General features: G+C 41.0%; 1 non-coding gene and 1 pseudogene across 1 annotated transcript; both read right to left on the bottom strand.

Annotated features, from left to right (window-relative positions):
* Positions 1 to 5193: 5193 nt before the first annotated feature.
* Positions 5194 to 6593, bottom strand: LOC107153189 (annotated as a pseudogene).
* Positions 5685 to 5791, bottom strand: LOC125617651. The gene has a single exon (XR_007348736.1). It is a non-coding gene; the product is annotated as a U6 spliceosomal RNA (small nuclear RNA).
* Positions 6594 to 18888: the final 12295 nt, after the last annotated feature.

The following is an 18888-nucleotide window of genomic DNA, read 5'->3' as shown; positions in this document are numbered from 1 at the left end:
TTTTTGTTGTTTAACTTTTTGAGTTCTTTGTATACTCTAGAGATTAGAGCTCTATCTGATGTTTGAGGGTTAAAAATTTGTTCCCAGGATGTAGGCTCTCTATTCACCTCGCATATTATTTCTCTTGCTGAGAAAAAACTTTTTAGTTTGAATTCGTCCCATTTGTTGATTCTTGGTTTTAACTCTTGTGCTATAGGTGTCTTATTAAGAAATTTGGGGCCTGCCCCCACGTGATGAAGATTAGGACCAACTTTGTCTTCTATTAGACGAAGAGTCTCTTGTCTGATTCCTAGCTCCTTGATCCATTTTGAGTTGACTTTTGTGCATGGTGAGAGAAAGGGATTCAATTTCATTTTGGTGCATATGGATTTCCAGTTCTCCCAGCACCATTTGTTGAAGATGCTATCCTTTCTCCATTGCATGGTTTTAGCACCTTTGTCTAATATAACATCATTCTAAATGGAGAAAAATTGAAGGCATTCCCTTTAAAATCTGGAACAAGACAGGGATGCCCTCTCTCACCACTTCTATTCAACATAGTTCTTGAAACACTAGCCAGAGCAATTAGACGAAAGAAATTAAAGGCATAAATATAGGAAAAGAAGAACTTAAATTAGCACTATTTGCCGATGACATGATCCTATACCTAGCAGACCCCAAAAATTCAACCAAGAAACTTCTAGAACTAGTAAATGAATTCAGCAAAGTGGCAGGATATAAAATCAATACCAATAAATCAAAGGCATTCCTGTATATCAGTGACAAATTCTCTGAAATGGAAAAGAGGACAACTACTCCATTCACAATATCCTCAAAAATAAAATAAAATACCTGGGAATCAACAAAAGAGGTGAAAGAGCTATACAATGAAAACTACAGAACCCTGAAGAAAGCAATAGAAGAAGACCTTAGAAGATGGAAGGATTTCCCTTGCTCATGTATTGGTAGAATTAATATTATTAAGATGGCCATACTATCAAAAGCGCTTTATAGATTCAATGCAATTCCCGTCAAAATCCCAATGACATTCCTTGCAGAAATATAAAAAGCAATCATGAAATCCATCTGGAAAAACAAGAGACCCAGAATAGCTAAAGTAATTCTAAGCAGGAAGAGTGAAATTGGTGGTATCGCGATTCCAGATTTTAAACTATACTATAGAGCAATAGTAACAAAAACAGCATGGTACTGGCACCAAAACAGGCTGGTAGACCAATGGTATAAAATAGAGGACGCAGAGACAAATCCACAAAATTACAACTACCTGTTGCTTTTTAAGTTGGCCAGAAAACATGCCTGCCTGCTGTCTGTCTATCTATCTATCTATCTGTCTGTCTGTCTATCGGTATCATTGTAGGTCACATTAATCAGTCCAAATTCATTTGCTTTGTATTGTGGTTCTGAAGTGGTTATATAATGAGAATGATTTTTAAGTCAGGGCATTACTATGTAAGTGAATCCTGTTTAATTTATAATTCAGATAATTTATGATTTCTAGATTTTTGTTTTACTAGTGTGGTATATACCTGTACCTAATTTTGATGAATTTGAATTTCAGCAGCTTCAGCTTTCCTTTTTGCCCATTTAGAAATCTTAAGGAAGTAAAAAGACAAATGTGTCAAAAGTCAGAGGAAAAAATAGGTGTGTTCCCTAAATTAGATAAATCTTAAAATGATCCATCTAGGACTCATATGCATGAAGGTGTGTCTGTGTGTGTTCGTGTTCTAGAAAGTAGATTTATGATTGAGAAACACTTGCTGTAACTTAACTCTGTAATATCAATGAGAACTAACATGTCTAAATAAGAAAGTACAGAAGATGATTGCAGAGGTCTTGGTGACACATGTTCCATTCAATTTCTTATTGGACTTATAAACATCATATTCTGCCGCAGTCCGGCTGCAGCAAAATAACTGGGGGGTGAAGAGCAACTTGTGTAGATTGATACAGCAGGAGTGGAAGCCGTTTATTGCAGGACAGGAGCAGTATTTATACATTCCACACAGCTTATCTAATTAGCATAAACTAGATACAGCAGTCAACCAATCAGGAATCTCCACACTTAATGGCTTGCTTTTGTTACTTCTCAAACCACTCCCTCTGGCATTTTGCCAGGCACCATCCAGACTTGTTTACGAACTCTAACATTCCCCCTGGCAAAATGCCAGGTGTTATTTTGACTTGTTTACAGACTCTAACAATATTCCATATAGGTGGAATATGTTTCATTTTCACTGTCTGTGGTTAACATTAGAAAGGTACGTGAATTTCAAGGGATAGTTACAGGACATGTTAAGCATGCCACATTGCTACTAAAAACCAAAAGCAGTGGTCTCTCCAAAATTTATATTAAAGATGAAAATGCATGTGCATTTTCCTGCTTCAAGGAGTTGTTGTCTGGTGGGGAAGTTTGAGATCTTCCCTTGGGAGTTGCAGTTGTGGCAGGAGAAGTTCATGCTGTGCACAGCGATGGCACAGCAGTTAGACATTAGACCCTGTGTTCCCCCATTCGCTGCCTTTGGGAACGTGAAAGCAGAACGAACTTACATCAGTAGAGGTCATAGCTTGAAAATCACATGTAAAATTAAAGTTCCAGTTAAACATACTGCGTTAGTCCAGACTTAGGAGAGGATCATTTCTGTACTGTGGTGGGTGAGAGAGTGAGGACTGTGATGTTTCCTGGGTGTTCTTCATTGTAGTGACTGGCCTTGCAGGTTAGAAGTTCCTTTTCAGAGAAGACAGAATTGTCCGTTCACCTTGGTCCTGCTCTAAAATTTTATCAAGGACTCATCACACTAAGCCACTTTAGGAACTAGGGAGCAGCGTGTGCTAGGTAAATAGTGTTTCTGTGCCCCACTTCATTCTGTATCCCTTGTGGCTCAGGACAGGGTCTTGGCATGGTTGAAATGGCTCTGCTCCAGGTAAGCAGTTTCCTTAAAATTGCTATGGTTGGGTGGTGATTTTCCTATTATTATAAAAATAAAATATAAACTAGGATCTGTTACACCTCAGATTGGGGAGTGAAACCAGTTTTTATGATTTCAAGTTACTCTTGTAAAGGTGAGAATGTTTCTTCTTGCTTTTCCTTATTTGCCTGAAATTTAACTCAGTTACCCACATCTTGGTGTCTGGCTGTTTGTGTTTGATCCCTTTGCTCTTGCCTCAGTGTTTTTTTAATTCTGGTAAATTACTCTCACACATCAAATCAAGATAAAAACAAGGCAAGTCCTTAGAAGCCTAGAGGACAAAAGTATGAGTGAGATTGAAACGTACACTGGCATTGTTAGAAACTCTATAATACCTGTATGTGTTTAGCTGAGCTGAGCCGTATACTGAGTTCACAGAGAGCAAATCTCATGGGTCCCCTTAGTAGATCATCATGCTGTTTTTTTCTTCAGTAAATTTGTTGAACATCTGCTTTGGGCCAGAAACTGTTGAAATGTTAAAAATACAGCACTGAAGGAAGCCCTCAGACAAAAGTCTGTGCTCATGAGCTGTGTTCCAGTGCAGGTGGATGGCCAACCACAGGGTCAGTAAGGTGGGGTGTGTGGGCAGGAGGGTAGTCGTGGCCAAGGATCCCTAAAGGGAAGGTGACAGGTAGAGACCTGAAGGAAGGAGTGGGCCTAAGGAATGAGCAGGTGCATGTCTGGAGAGGAAGCTGGGCTTGGGGAAGTGGCTGGCCAGTAGGGAGTGGTGGGGGCCTTGGAACTGATGTTGCATTGTGAACCCTGGAGGGTTTCCACCACACCCACAGGCCTGCCTCCCTCTTTCCCTCCCTCCCTTCCTCCTTTCCCCCAGTTTGCCAGAACTAACTCCAGGGAGATAATGCTCTGTTTACTTTGATGTTGGATTTAGATCTTATTTTTTTCCTTCTTAAAATTTAATTGATTGTATCTAATTAAAACCACACTGGGAAAATCCTGTGCTCCACTTAATTCAGTCAGTGAGAGAGTTTTAAAGGGATTGATAGATTAACCTTTTACACATTAGGAGAATGTTAGTCAAATCAGTTGGAAAAAAAAAAAGTTTAAGGAGACCCTCCCCAAAGACACACACACACACACACACACACACACACACACACACACCTCTATTACTTAATTTGAGATTCTCCCTAATGGAAAATTTCAGATCTTGCCTCCTGGACTTGCTGAAAGTAAGCTCATGGCCATCAGACCCTTTGCCCCTCTAGGTGTTGTTGTCATCCTGTTAAGTTTCCCAGGGTCCACCAGACAGGAGTGACCTGTTTCAGACTGCCAGACTTCAGGCAGAGGTCAAAATACCTGTCATCAGTCAGAACTATGGCATCCCTCTCCTGAGGAGGACCACTGCCTACTAGTTTCTTATGACAGCGGAATGCATTTCAATTCATATTACACATATAGAGCACAAATTTTTCACATCTCTGGTTGTATACAAAGTATGTTCACACCAATTCGTGTCTTCATACATGCGCTTTGGATGATGATGTCCATCACATTCCACCACCATTTCTAACCCCCATGCCCCCTCTCTCCCCTCCCACCCCTCTGCCCTATCTAGAGTTTGTCTGTTCCTCCCACGCTCCCCCTCCCTACTCCACTATGAATCAACCTCCTTATATCAGAGAAAACATTCGGCATTTGGTTTTTTGGGATTGGCTAAGGTATAAATTTTCCGAAGCTTCCCAGCCTTGAGTGGAGCAGCCCAAGAAGAGCTGGAATAATGAGAGTTGGGTCACAGCGTTCCCATGGGCTTAGGAGAATAGCCCAGGATGGTCCTGGCTTAGGATTCTTCTTCCCTGGATCCTTTCAATGAGTTTTTTGTTTGTTTGTTTGTTTTGTTATTTTAAGTATAAAATGTTAGTGGAATTTTATATTGTTTGTATTTTAAAAGGAAGGTTGTAGAACGGTCTGTGAATTCTTAAGATATCATCTATCAACAGTTTGGCATAATTCAGCTATTTATAAAAATTTCAGACAGGCAGAAGTAGAGCAGTACATGAATCTCCTGGACCCTTTAGCTGCCTCAACAACCATCAACTCCTGGCCCATTCCATTTCCTCTAAACCCCCGTATCTTTCTCTTCCCTCATTATTTTGAAACAAAGTTTATACAATTTGTGGTAAATATTTTAATACATATTTCAAAAATAGGGACTTGCATTTAGCAATCCTCAGGGGACAAGACCCTCTTACACCTTCTTCCCTGTGGTTTGGTGGTGCCAACGGTAGGAGGGAGTTGTGGCAAGTTGGAGGAGCCGGATTATGTGCGTTTATTATGTTTTAAGTGGACAATGGGCCTGGCCGCTCTCCTCCAGATGGCGCCTGTGGTGGGTTGCAGAGCTGGTGAAAAGGAAGATGGAAGAGGAAATACAAATACATAAACATGCATTGGTCCACCAGTCCTTAGGTAGAAAGCCATGTCTTCGAATAAAGGAATCCGTCTCTGGAATCCATACTCAGTGCCTTGCCTACTCTTCCCATTTTAGTTTCTTTTAAAGGAAGAATTGGAAGAGTTTCAAATCATTGTGAGTATAGAATCCTAGTGGTGTTTTTTTTTTTTTAAATCTTATAATATATTGGACTTTTGGCTTAATTCTCTATAACCTCAAATTAGTATTATGAAATGAAACAAGATTATTTTTACTCTGATACAAACAAGAACCAAACCAAGTCTTTGTATTTTTCTATATTTTGCTTCTTTTAAAATATGGAATGCTTCACAAATTTGCCTGTTATTCTTGTGCAGGGGCCATGCTAATCTTCTCAGTATTGTCCCAATTTTAGTGGATGTGCTGCTGAAGCGAGTACTTTGTATATTTCTAAAGAACTCACTTGTGATGACCAAGTGTTCAATATCATATAGTTAGGAAATCATTATATTATTAAAACTTGAATTTTTCTTTCTCTTTATTTCAGTCTTCCTAATATATGTTTCAAGATACTTGCAGTTAAATTATGCATTTAGATGATATCCTGGCTATAACATTAAAAACAATAAGATCTTCAAGTAAACCAAAATATTGCCATTGTGTGCTGAACTTATTCTTTGAAAACTAAATGCTCTATTTGAATAAGTTAATGATTAGATCTTTATATGCAGCTGAGGTTCTGTTTTTCTTCTAAATGTTCCTTTACTAATTTTTCCAAGGAGAAAAGATGCTCATGTGCATCTTCTGGTGTAAGTCTTCTAATAGAATTTGCAAGCTCACAAAGATACTCTGTATTTCTTCCACTTGGCCCAGCTTCATTAAAAATCTGTTCAGCAGTGTCTTCCGGGGGGCAGGATCAAGATAATTAGGAATGGTTTTGTTGTGGGATCTTTTGGATAAAAAATGACTGGTATGTTTCTTTGGCCTTTTTTCTCCGAAATAAGGTATGCTTTTATTTCTTCTTCTTTTCCTACTGGCAGTGTGTAAGCAACATCCCATACACAACCCCCACGATCTTCAACAAGAGTCACGACTCTTCATGGCTTGCCGGGACCCCGCCCGCGGTGGTCAGTGCTACCCTGCCAGAAGCGACTGGTGTAGTTTGTGATGTATCCGACCAGCTTGTCCCCATAGGGGTTGTCCCCTTTCCAGATCAGGAATCTGTAACCAAAAACCCACATCTTGCCGTGGCTCCTGATCCCTGGTGGTGGTAGTGGAGGCAATGGCGGCGGCCAACCCTCAGCTGCGGTCTTGGCCGCCACCCGAGACTACAGTCTACAGGAGCAGAATCCTAGATTCTTAATAATTATTTCCCTTTTATTTTAACTTGTCACAACTAACTTTGACAGTAAGCTTTTTAGTGATTTATTTATTTTTTAACTTTACCAAGCTTTCTCAAAACATTCTATTTAGATTTCCTACAATTACTCTTTCACACTCATTTCATTAGCTAATGCAGTAGTTCAGTTGCATAGCTACAAAAGTAAGCACACCTGGCATAAACAGGTTTACCAACTGGTTCTTGGTAAGTTTGTGCTTCGTTTGGTGGGATCACATTACCTTGTTTATCAGACTATGGTGCTGAATCCAGGCCGCTCCATGCTTCATATAGAGCAGAGCGTGGTGGTGAATCTGGTAAGCTGCTAATGTGGGATAAGGCTGCGCGCTGCTCTCCTGATAATGGGTCATATTTTTGTGATTTGTGACTATCTGGGTTTACTTAGGTTAGAATATATTTCTAACGTAAGTATAGCTTTGTAAAGAACTGATGGCAGATGTTGAATTCAGTATTTTTTTCCCCATTATTTCACCATCCTTGTGCTAAGTCATGATTTATAAAATGGTCAGAGTGCACATTTTTGGTGAAAATAGAGTTTAGAAGACTACTTTAAAAAAATTAATATAGTTTACTAAAATAGTATGGTGGTATCATTTTTCTATTTTATAAAAGAAGCAGTGGTCCATAGTGCTTTACATTTAGAGGAGCTGACCGGTGTGGGGCCCCCCTCCAACAGTTCTCTGCCTGGCGGCTCTCCTGCCTTCCACCTGACAAGTGAAGGGCGAGCTAATTTTTTTGGGGAAAAAAAAATACTCTGCTGCTGGTGACAGAATATAATCTTTCTGGGTACTACAATTTAGCCTATGTTCAGTATTTATAATTTTCACTAAAATAACTAGGTTTACTATCAAGTATAAAAAGAAATAAAATAAAAACAAACGTAATCTCTGTTTTTTAAGTCCTTGGGATTTGTGTTAAGACAGGGGGTGGAAACCAAAGCAGAAACAAACAAACAAGAAACCCAACTCTACAACACCATGCTAAACCAAATGGAAGATTCCCATCAGGAGGGCTGGAGGGCTCTGCCTGTGCCCATCCTGGGCAGGACCTCCTCCATGCCTATGGAGAGGTCGTCTTCCCCCAGAGCCTGGTCTTTTTTGTGCCTGATACTGTAAACATTCCTTTCTTGTTACCCTTGGGACAGTGACTGCTCTTGTGGGTCTTCATACACCTGTGAAGTGGCACGTGTTCAGGAAGTGATTTTAAGATCTGGGAGCCATTGTGGTATACTGGAGAAGGCTAGGCTTTCCCATCACAGTCCTGTGCTGCCATCCCAGTGTCACTGCTTCCAAGCAGATTGATCATTTAGCTGTGGATCCTCATCTGTAATTATGCCAGAGCCAGTTACATTAGCTCTAGGGATGCTAAACTTGTATGGGCAGAATAGTGCCCAAACAAGGAATGTAACAAATCATCTAAGGCTTTTTCGCTGCTGTGACTAAAAGACTGACCAGAACAATTTTAGTGGAGGAATAGTTTATGTGGGGTCTTATGGTTTCAGAGGTCTCAGTCCCTAGATGGCTGACTCCATTTCTCAGGGCTGAAGGTGAGACAGAACAACATGGCGGAAGAGTGTCAGGGAGGGAAGTGGTTCACATTATGATCAAGAAGTGGAGAGAGATTCCACTCACCAAATACTAAATATATATTCAAAAGGCACATTCCCAATGACCTACCTCCTCCAGTCACACCGTCCCTACCTTCAGCTGCCACTCAGTTAATCCCATCAGGGGACTAATTCACTGATTGGTTTAAGGCTGTCATGACCAATCACTTCTCTAAACATTCTTGCATTGTTCCACACATGAGCTTTTAAGGGATACCTAATATCCAAACTTCATCCTGCCCCTGCTCCTGCAAACTGTCCCTGGGCTAATCAGGTGTACATCTCTCCCTGCAGCTGGACTTGGGGTTGCCTTCCTGATTCACAGGGATGGAAACCTCAATGAAATGTGGGGGAGGGCAGGAAAGGGAGGAAGGGGCCTGAATGTTGTGAGCTCGCTGGAGTGTTCATCTAGTGTGTTTTAGTGGGCAAGAATGATCTAGAAGGAGACTTAGCATTGTGGAGTAGAGTTTGGACTAGATTTTTAGGGTGGGGTTAGACCATGAGGAATCTTAAATGCCAAGGAAATGAATTTGAACTTGATCCCAGCATAATGAGTCATTAGTAGCTTTTGGTGTATGACATGTCAACTGAGTTATCAAGAGAGCCTCCTGCAGCAGTGCACAATTGCTTGGACTTGGACAAGAGGAAAGGTTCATGTAGGAGGATAGTGGAGCAGGGTGGTGGTATGGTCCTGTAGTCACAGGCATTGCAGGAGGGGTGGCACAAACAGGATCACTTTCCATTTCTTGCATCTGATGGTCTTCTGCCTCCAGATAGGGGTGTTGTGTGTAGTTGGTGTGAGCTGATATTTCTCCTGTGAAACTGAGTACCACCATCTCCTTAGGGTTGTTCAGAATCTAAGTAAGGACATGTGGAGTGCCTTACACCCGGAGATGCCTAGTGCCTCTTCACCTTTCCTTGTCTACTTGGTTTTCCCTCCTTTGTAACGTGTGTTTGTTTGCAGGAAGGATCAACTGGACAAGAAAAAGAGACTTTTTGGCAAAATTTGGTCAGAGTATATGTCCTGTTGTGTAGGTGTCTAGGAAGTGCCCACACACAAGGGTCTTCTGATTTCTCTGTCTTTGCATATAATGAACCCTCACTCATTTAGATATAGCCAGAATCTCTTCCTTTGACCAAGTCTAATTCAATTTTCCATTTTTTTGTATAATAAATTTTAAGCTAGCCCTTCAAATTGTGGATTTTCTAACTTAATGCTCTTTGGCAGTCTTACTTTTTGGTTTCCCTAACCTTACAGTTGTAATGCAACAAAAACCACTTGTAGTTATGTGGTGAGTTTTGTGTTAGCTATGTTGATCTAGAAGAGAAATTGACTCAAGGGGAAGTGCTGGTAAAAAATCAGTCCTAGTTAAGAAGACTGGCCTTAGTCCAAGAATCATTTAAGCGGCTGGGGTTGTGGCTCTCAGAGGTAGAGCACTTGCCTCGCAAGTGTGAGGCACTGGGTTCGATCCTAGCACCACATAAAAACAAATAAAGGATTGAGTCCATATACAACTAAAAATACACGCACGCGCGTGTGCGCGCACACACACAATTTTTTTTTTTTTTTTAAGAATCATTTAAAACGGATTGGTACTCCTCATTTAACTCAGCTGCATGGGTATTCCAGCTACATGACCTTAAGCAGAAGTGTCATTTTGAGTAGTTTCATTGTAAAGATCTATACATTTCACTTAAGTTGCGTTCTTAAATACTTTAAATCAATCCAAAGAGACTTGAAGATCATCTAATCTAACCCTGTCATTTGTCCTACATAAAGGCAAAGGCCTAGAGTGACTCTTCATTGTCTTTTACTTTACCCCCCCACCCCCCAATTTATGGGTATGACCATGACCTGAGTCATTGAGGAAAGGTTCTTCTTTTTTTTTTTTTTTTAAAAGAGAGAGGAAGAGAGAGAGAGAGAGAGAGAATTTTTTTTAATATTTATTTTTTTTTTTAGTTCTCGGCAGACACAACATCTTTATTTGTATGTGGTGCTGAGGATCGAACCCGGGCCGCGCGCATGCCAGGCGAGCGCGCTACCGCTTGAGCCACATCCCCAGCCCGAAAGGTTCTTCTTAATAATTATACTTTCAGGTTTGATGAAACTCAGGAGAGTGTGTAATACTTACAAAAGAAGGACCATGAAAAATGATCAGGCTAAAGTTTTCCTAACTTAAGAACTGTGGGAAAACTTGAATATCTCAATTTTATAGAGAATCTTAAAGAATTTTCTAATTGAAAAAAGATATTTATATTTTATCCATTTTGATTATTGAGCTTTGGGGGCAGAGATGGCATTGCTGAGAAGGACTAAAATGGGCTGAGATTAGTCACTTCTACCGTGGGCTCAGGAGGGAGGACTGGAATTCAACATCACACATTAAACATCTTCTCATCTGCTTTTAGTAGTACTTAAGTCCTAAAAGTTGCTTTTCAGTAAATTTTACTCATGGGATATGCAAATAATGTCCCCCTTTCTCTGAACACTAGTGTACTTGTATAGAAAAAGCAAGGAAGCCCTGCTAAAAATAAGATGTTAATTTAGCAACCCCTTTTGTCAACTCACGTTTGAGTTGTTCAGCTTCCGAGTTGTTTTCCCATCGGGCCATGCACAGCCCTTATCTGGGCCTTTGCACTTGGGCTTCCTTCTGCCATATTCAGCCTCACTTCCTCCTGTCCCTGTTCTCCACTTGGCTAGCTCCCACCCTTCCATAGGCCTCAGCCTGAATGAGGCCTCCTGTGTCACATCACCTCATCACATCACCTTAAATGCACTTCTCACAACCTGGGATGACCCTGGGTGTTGATTGGCTGTCTCTTCTTAATAAAATGAGGGTTTCTGAAGGAAGGATGGGACCTGCTTGCTTCTCTCCCACTTGGTGCAGTGCCTAACAGCAGTCTGTTCCAGGTGGATAGATAAACTGAGTGCATAGGGGCCTCCAAGGCCTCCATCTGGTATCACATCATCAGCCTGGCACCCACACAGCCTTTCAGAGGAATGTGGAATTTAAAAATTGATTCAGATGGCTTTAAGCAGAAAAACCAAGGATATGGGGGGAAATTTCCCTCAAACCATGGAAAAGATTGAGAAACAGTATAGTTGAGAAATGTATGGGATAGGCATTGGCATTTTGCAAAATATAACTTATAAATTTAAGAGTTTTATGATTGCCTGTTAAAGTGCTAGATGCTGGTTCTGTTAAGTGGGCCAGTGCCGCAGTCCGGCTGCAGGAAAATAACCGGGGGGTGACGAACAACTTGCGTAGATTGATACAGCAGGAGTAGGAGCCGTTTATTGCAGGACAGGAGCAGTATTTATACATTCCACACAGCTTATCTAATTAGCATAAACTAGATACATCAGTCAACCAATCAGGAATCTCCACACTTAATGGCTCGCTTTTGTTACTTCTCAAACCACTCCCTCTGGCATTTTGCCAGGCACCATCCAGACTTGTTTACGAACTCTAACATTCCCCTGGCAAAATGCCAGGTGTTATTTTGACTTGTTTACAGACTCTAACAGGCCAGTAAATTTGCACTAAATAAATTTTTCATCTTGAGAAAACTATACTCTCTGTATTTTAAAAACTGAACTAATTAAAAATTAGGTAAGTTTGTCAATGGCAGTGATTTTTAATTAGTGAACCCTCTAAGCACTTGTTAGTTAGTAGACTTTGTGCTATGTGGCAAATGGATTAATAATTCATTCATTTAACAAATACTTGCGTGGCTAGAGTATCAGGTACTATGTGGAACAAGGTAGAAACGGGACTTAAAGTTAGACAATGTAAAAATGTAAATAAGAGTCACAGTACAGGGTACTTACAGTTATAGGGAAAGTGTAGTGTTCTAAGGCCATTGGAGGGTCAGCAGATGTTAGCAGTCGGAAGATGCTTCCTAACACATGAAATCAAACCTAGAACCTGGAAGACAAGTGGAGTTTGTAGGCAATTGAGGAAAGGGAGGTGCCTCTAGAGGCAGAGGTGTGACTTGTTGATGGAGTTGAAGGTGGTTCAGTGAGTTGGTAATTGAAGGTGAGATGGTAAGTGACTGGAACATGGAGGTGTTCAGGTAGTCAGTAGAATCTTTTTAGTCCAAATGAAATGCTTTTGAGGATAAAAGAAGGTGCTGTGAATTGCACCAAGACAATAGGCCCCAACTGGGACTGGCCTAGATAGATTGCAATATGTGGTCACTCTGCTTATAACCATGTTCAGTAATGTTTAGACGTAGTTTATTTAGTGAACAAATAAGTGTGGACACAACTGTGTGTCCAGGATGGTGCTTAGACCTTACTGTAAGAACTTAAGGAAGCACTGAAGGGTTTAATCAAGAGAGGGACCCTCAGTTTACATGTTAGAAAGATACTTCTGGCTACAAGATAGAAGAAGAATTGCGGTGAAGCATGTTAGTGTGGAGGGTTTGCAGGAAGCTTTTGAAGTAAAGAAAAAAGCTGATGATGACTTAGACTGGGACTCATACTTGTTGAGTGGAAAATAGATTGTCTAAAACTCTGAAATACTGGAGAAATAGATTGGGATTCCTCAGTAGAATATGGCAAGAGAAGCCTTTAGGGTGGTATGTAGAGTCAGAAGGGCACTGTGGGGAACATGGACATTGACAGCATGGCCCATCTCCAAAGAGAAGCCTGAGAAAAAAAGGGAAGGGGAAAGGGAGCCAGAAACCTGCCTAGGGAGGGGAGAGAGTTTTGAGAAGGAAGAGATGGACATCGTCTCACACATGGTCATGAGGGCAAGGTGGATGAGGGCTGGCCTGGTCCATTGGGCTTAGCAGTAAGAAGGTTGTGGGCATCCTTGGCTGGGGCCATCTCAAGGCCACAAGAGGACAAAACCTGACCAAGAAATGAGGTTTGGATAGTGTGGACATGGCATGCGGACAGTTTTTCTTGAAATTTGATTTCTTGAGATTAAAAGAAGGCAGAGGGATGGATGGGGTGGAGGGAAGTCTTTTATTTATTTATTTATTTTGTAGATGGACACAATACCTTTATTTCATTTATTTTTTTATGTGGTGGCGGGGGATGGAACCCAGTGCCTCACCCATGCTAGGAAGTGCTCTGCCACTGAGCCACCGCCCCGGCCCTGGAGGGAAGTCTTTTTCCCTTTTTAAAGATGTGGAATAGACAGCAGCTTAGAAGCTGACAGGAGGGAGAGGTCCGAGGAGTAGATGGAAAGGACTGACCCAGAGGTCAGGAGGGTCACAGCATATTCTCTGGAGTGTGCTGGGGGGGTTTTCCTTTTGGGTTTCTTTCTTCCTCTGTTTTTTTTCAGAGTTGGAGACAGGGTCATGTGCTTACCTGTAACCCCTAAGAGGGCCCTACAGCAAAAACCTGACAGTGTTTTTTCAGAGTTAAGCTGAGCATGTCTGCTTTATCATGCCTAGTGGCTGTATTACTCTAAATACCTCAAATAAGTAGATTCTCATATTATTTATCCTATTATGTCTGGCTTATTTCAATTAGTGTGTTTCAAGGCTTAGCCACGTTGTGGCATGTATCAGAATTTCATTCCTTTTTATGGTTGAATAATATGCCATATATCTTGTATATTTATTCATCTGTTAATGGAAATTTGGATTGCTTTCACTTCTGACTCTTATGAGTAATGCTGCCACAAGTATTGTCATACAAGTATCTGTTTGAGCCCCTGCTTTTAGTTCTTTGAGGGCATATACCTAGGAGTAGAATTCCTGGATCATATGGTCATTCTGTGTTAAACTTTTTTTTTTTTTTTTTGGTGGGGGACTACCAGGGATTTAATCCAGGTGTACTTTATCCCCAGACCTTTTTTTTTTTTTTAAATTTATTTTGAGACAGGTCTCACTGAGTTGCTCAGGGCCTCATGAAGTTGCTAAGGCAGGCCTTGAACTTGTGATCCTTCTGCCTTGGCCTCCAGTGTTGCAGGGATTACAGGCATGTGCCACCATGCCCTGCCTGTGATAGATTTGAGGAACTGCCAAACTGTTTTCCACAGTGGCTGTACCATTCTACATTCTCACCAACCGTTCATTTTGTTTGACTCCAGTGGCTTAAAAGAAGTATGTCAGAATTTCATAAAACTCTAAAACCACAGTCGTTTGAACTGAGGTGGAAATTAGTTTGAAATCATGAAATGTCTAAATTAGCAAACTTCAAAAACTGCTTTGTATTAGGTTATAATTCTCAGAATTTAAAGTCCTTTTTGGGACTTTGCCACTTTGTTACTACCCTCATCTCTGTGACTTTTGATTTCTTTACTATGATACTACATTATACACACTGTACTAGAGTTTGTAGTCATGCAGCTTTTTGCTTACTGAAGGCTGCAAAAATGCCCCAATCTCACATAAGAATATAGTATAGTAATAAAGTTTCTGACTTAGATAAAACATATAAGCAAACTTTTATTACTAAACAATAATTGTTTCTAGGTAACTTGTACTTGGTATTAAAGTACTCAGTAGATTTTAATTGAACAAATACTATCCTTAGTTTAAGGTTGAGTTTGTTGTAGCTATTCTTTTTTCAGTGAATAAATTTCTTTTAAATTACCCAAACAATTCATATGCTCATAAAGAAAAAAGTCCAAATATATGAAGTATCTAGAGTAAAAGATTAAAACCCTCTTTATCTTCCTTTGCTGTTGTCAGGGTGTTTTTAATTATTGTCTATGTGTTCTTCCAGGTGTTTCTAAAATACCTTTACCCTCGTGCATACACATTGTAATAAATGGATATTTTGCTCTGTGACAGACTTTGATCATTTAAAAAATAAATTTTAGAGTTCTTTGTTATCATAGACTTATTGTTCTTTTTACTTGTTATTGTTTACTTAATTTAGTTCAATGTTTATTATAATATCTAATTTATGCTAATATTTTTATTATCACAGATGATAGAGTTATTATCATAGACATTTTGGTGTATTCTGTCTCAGTGGATTTATTTCTCATTGGGAGATATTTTCATGCCTGGCAATTTTTGGTGGATGGTAGACATGGTGAATTTTTACTTTTCGGATTCTGGATAATCATGTATCTTTCAAAACATTCTTGATCTGTGTTCTGGGATACAGATAAGTTACTTAGAAATAGTTCAATTCTTTTGATGCTTCCTTTTAAGTTTTGCTTTAAAGGTTAGATCAGGGCAACTTTTAGTGAAGGGCTGTTAAGGGGTACCTGTTATTAAGGTACCTACTATTGAGGGGTACCTGTCTGAATAACGCAGGCAGTGACTGTGTGTCACCGAGTTTCCGGCGTGGCTGCCCACTCCTCCTGGTGGCTCTCTCCACCCTTGAGCACTTCTCTTGCATGCCTGTGGCAGTCAGTTTCCACTTAGAGACTCAGGTCCATCCACTGAGCTTCAGAACACATTCTTCCCATCCTCTTCTATGTGAACTAGGCTTCTTGGCCTCCCCAGACTCCCATCCTAAGTCCCTTCTGCAAAGAGAGTGACAGACTTCATCCGGGTGACCCTCTGTGTACTGTGCCCTGAAGACTTGTCCAAGCAATAAACTGGGGCAGTTCCTGGGCTTGCCTCATTTCCCCCCTCTCCAGGTTTCTGTCTTGTGCTGTCTGTTGTCCACTCCTGTGAGTGCTTGTACTTGGTATTAAAGTTATTGGGTCCAGTGTTTGGGTTATTTAAAGCAGGAGGATAAATGCAGGACCCACTATTCCATCTTTTCTGAGGCTAAAGATTTTTTGCCCACTGATTTTTTATTAAACAGTTGTGTACTTTTTATAGTATTATTTCATTAAATTGACCTTTTCTAGAACTAATTATCATCCTCAAAAGGACCCCTTATCACCCTGCTTCCTCTCTGCTCCCCTCTTGTATGTTGTGTGGCGGTTTTGGAGTGGTGTCCACCTGCGTCTCTGCTGCTTCCTCACACATCTAGAGTCAGGTTGTGCAGGTGTCCAGAGACCTGAACCTTGGTCCCGCTAGGCAGGTGTTTAATGCAGCCAGTCACCTAGGCAGATAGGGTCAGTCCTGGTAGAAAGATGTGTCTGCTTGCTTCTGCCCTAGCCAGGATCCCACTGTGAGCTGGAGCCCAGCAGCAGTATCCGTTTTCCTGCTTTTGTCATAATCTTACCTTTAAGTCTTCGGTCTCTTCATACTAAAAGTGCATTCTTGTAGCTAGCATAGAGGGGGCCTTCCTTTTTATCAAGTTAACCATCTGCCTGTCTATTGAAGTGTTTTGGCCATTCACGTTTGGCATGACTCCTGATTTGATGTGGTTCTAGTATGCCGCCTTAGTATTTCCTCTAGTTTTCCCTGATCTATCATTTGCTTCATTTTTTTCTTGCCTTCTTTTGAATTGTTTTTAGTATTCCTCGATGTCTTTGTCATTGGCTTATTAGCTGTACACATGTCCTTTCTCCCACCTATTCTTGCCCTCCTCCCCAGCCTCCGTCCCTCTCTGCCCACGATGGCTCACAGGTGCACAGTGGTCATCTGTGTCTGAACACATTCTCGCTCTGAAAATGCGATGATGCCTCACCTGTGAGAACTCAGCTACCGTGGACTTCGTTTCCCTCTCCTGCGCAGTGTTGTTTTTGTCACACATTTCATTTCTCAGTATTATAAATCTCATAATATGTTCTTACTCTTTTTTAAAAAATCAGTTCTTGTTTATAGAAATTAAACAATGTTGTTTTTTTTTTAAACGTGGCCCAATATTTGCCAATTTTTATGCTCTTTTGTGCTGATTCAGGTTTGAATCCAGTGTCATTTTCTTCTTGGTTAAAGAACTTCCTTTAACATTTTTTTTTAATTTTTTAATACTTATTTATTAGTTTTCGGCGGACACAACATCTTTGTTTGTATGTGGTGCTGAGGATCGAACCCGGGCCGCACGCACGCCAGGCGAGTGCGATACGGCTTGAGCCACATCCCAGCCCCTTCCTTTAACATTTTTGAAGTGTCAGTTTGCTGGTGACAATTCTCTCAGTTCTTGTTTGTCTGCAGATGTCTTTGTTTCACCATTTAAATTTTTATTTTTTATTTTTAATGTGGTACTGAGGATTGAACCCAGTGCCTCGCACATGCTGGACAAGCACTCTATCACTGAGCTACAGTCCCAGCCCCTGTTTCACCATTTTTAATTGACATATTTGTTAGGTGTTTACAGGTGCAGTATAGTCAATACAGAAACACTAGGTGTAGTAATGAAATCAAGATAATTAGCATACCATCTCCTTGGACATGGTTATTTATTTGTGTTGGGAGCCTTCACTTCCTCTCTTGTAGTCTTTGGGAAGTGTGTGATAAGTGGTGATCTGCGGTCACCCTGCTAGGCTGTGGAGCCTTGTGGCGCCCATCTTCTCTGAGGGTGGTGTTGTCTGTTATCTGACCCCACCTGCCTTCCCTGCCCACTGCTTTGCCCACCCTGCAGTCGCCTAGTTTTGAAGGATGTTTTTCTGTATACCCAATTCTAGGTTGGTAGTTTTTGATATCTATCATCACCTTAAGGACAGCATTTGACCTGTTTTTGAGGAAAACTCTGCAGTCATTTCATTTTTTGTTTCTCTGTATCTTTCTCTCTCTCTTTGTTCATATTCTACAATTTGAATGTGATGTCTCTTAAGTGGTTTTCTTTGTGTTTTTCCTGTGTGGGGTTTATTCAGATTCCAGGATCTGTGGATTGTAGTTTTCATGAGTTGGGTGATTTTTGCCATTATTTCCTGTTTTTTCTTTTTCCCTTCCTTTCCTTCTGATTGCAGTACCTGAATGTTGGGCTGCGGGTTGTGGTCTCCCGTCACTCAGGCTCTGCTCGTTTTCCCAGCAGTTTTTCTTCTTTCTGCTAGCACTGTAGCTGTGTCTTCAGGTGCACTGGTCATTGCTTCCTTAAGCCTGTCCAGGATGTTTTTTCATTTCATGGATTGCATTTCACAGCTCTGGTCATTCCATTTGGTTCTTTCTTATAACATCCATTTCTCTCCTGATGGTGATCATTTGTTCTGTTAAGACCTTGATCCCATATTTATAAGAACAATTCTAAAATATCTGCCAGTTGTGTTAGCTCTGTCTTTTCTTGGTCTGTTTCTGTCGATTGATGTTTTTGTCCTGGCATTGGGTCTCATTTTTTTCTTGACTTGCCTATTAATTTTTTGATGGATACTAGATTACTGTGTTGGGGTGTTGTTGAGTGTCTAGTTCCATTTTTCTCCCTTAAGAAGGTATTAAAGTGTGTTTATGAATCAGTTTGATTCTTTCAGTGCTTATTTCTAACTTTTGTTGGGTGGGGATCTAGAAGAGCTGATCTCAGGCCCCTACTGCTGGGCCCCGCCAACCCTCTTGTGTCCTGAGAACTTCAGGTGGATCCAGTGATGGCTTCCCCTCCCACCAGGTGGAACTACGGGCCGCCCCAGGCTCTGCCTGGCCTCGGTGCTCCTACAGTCTGCAGCTCCCCTGTGGTTGTCTCCAGGGGGCCCTGGAGAGTTGCCCCTCAGCAGTCTAGTGCCCGCAGCTCCCAGGCGCCCGGTTTCTTGGTGGTCTCCTGTGGATTCCCACTGCCTTGCTTCCTGGA

Source organism: Marmota marmota, unplaced genomic scaffold, assembly GCF_001458135.2.
Source record: "Marmota marmota marmota unplaced genomic scaffold, marMar, whole genome shotgun sequence".
Classification (NCBI taxonomy): Eukaryota; Metazoa; Chordata; class Mammalia; order Rodentia; family Sciuridae; genus Marmota; species Marmota marmota.
This window is presented reverse-complemented; position numbering and strand designations above follow the sequence as displayed.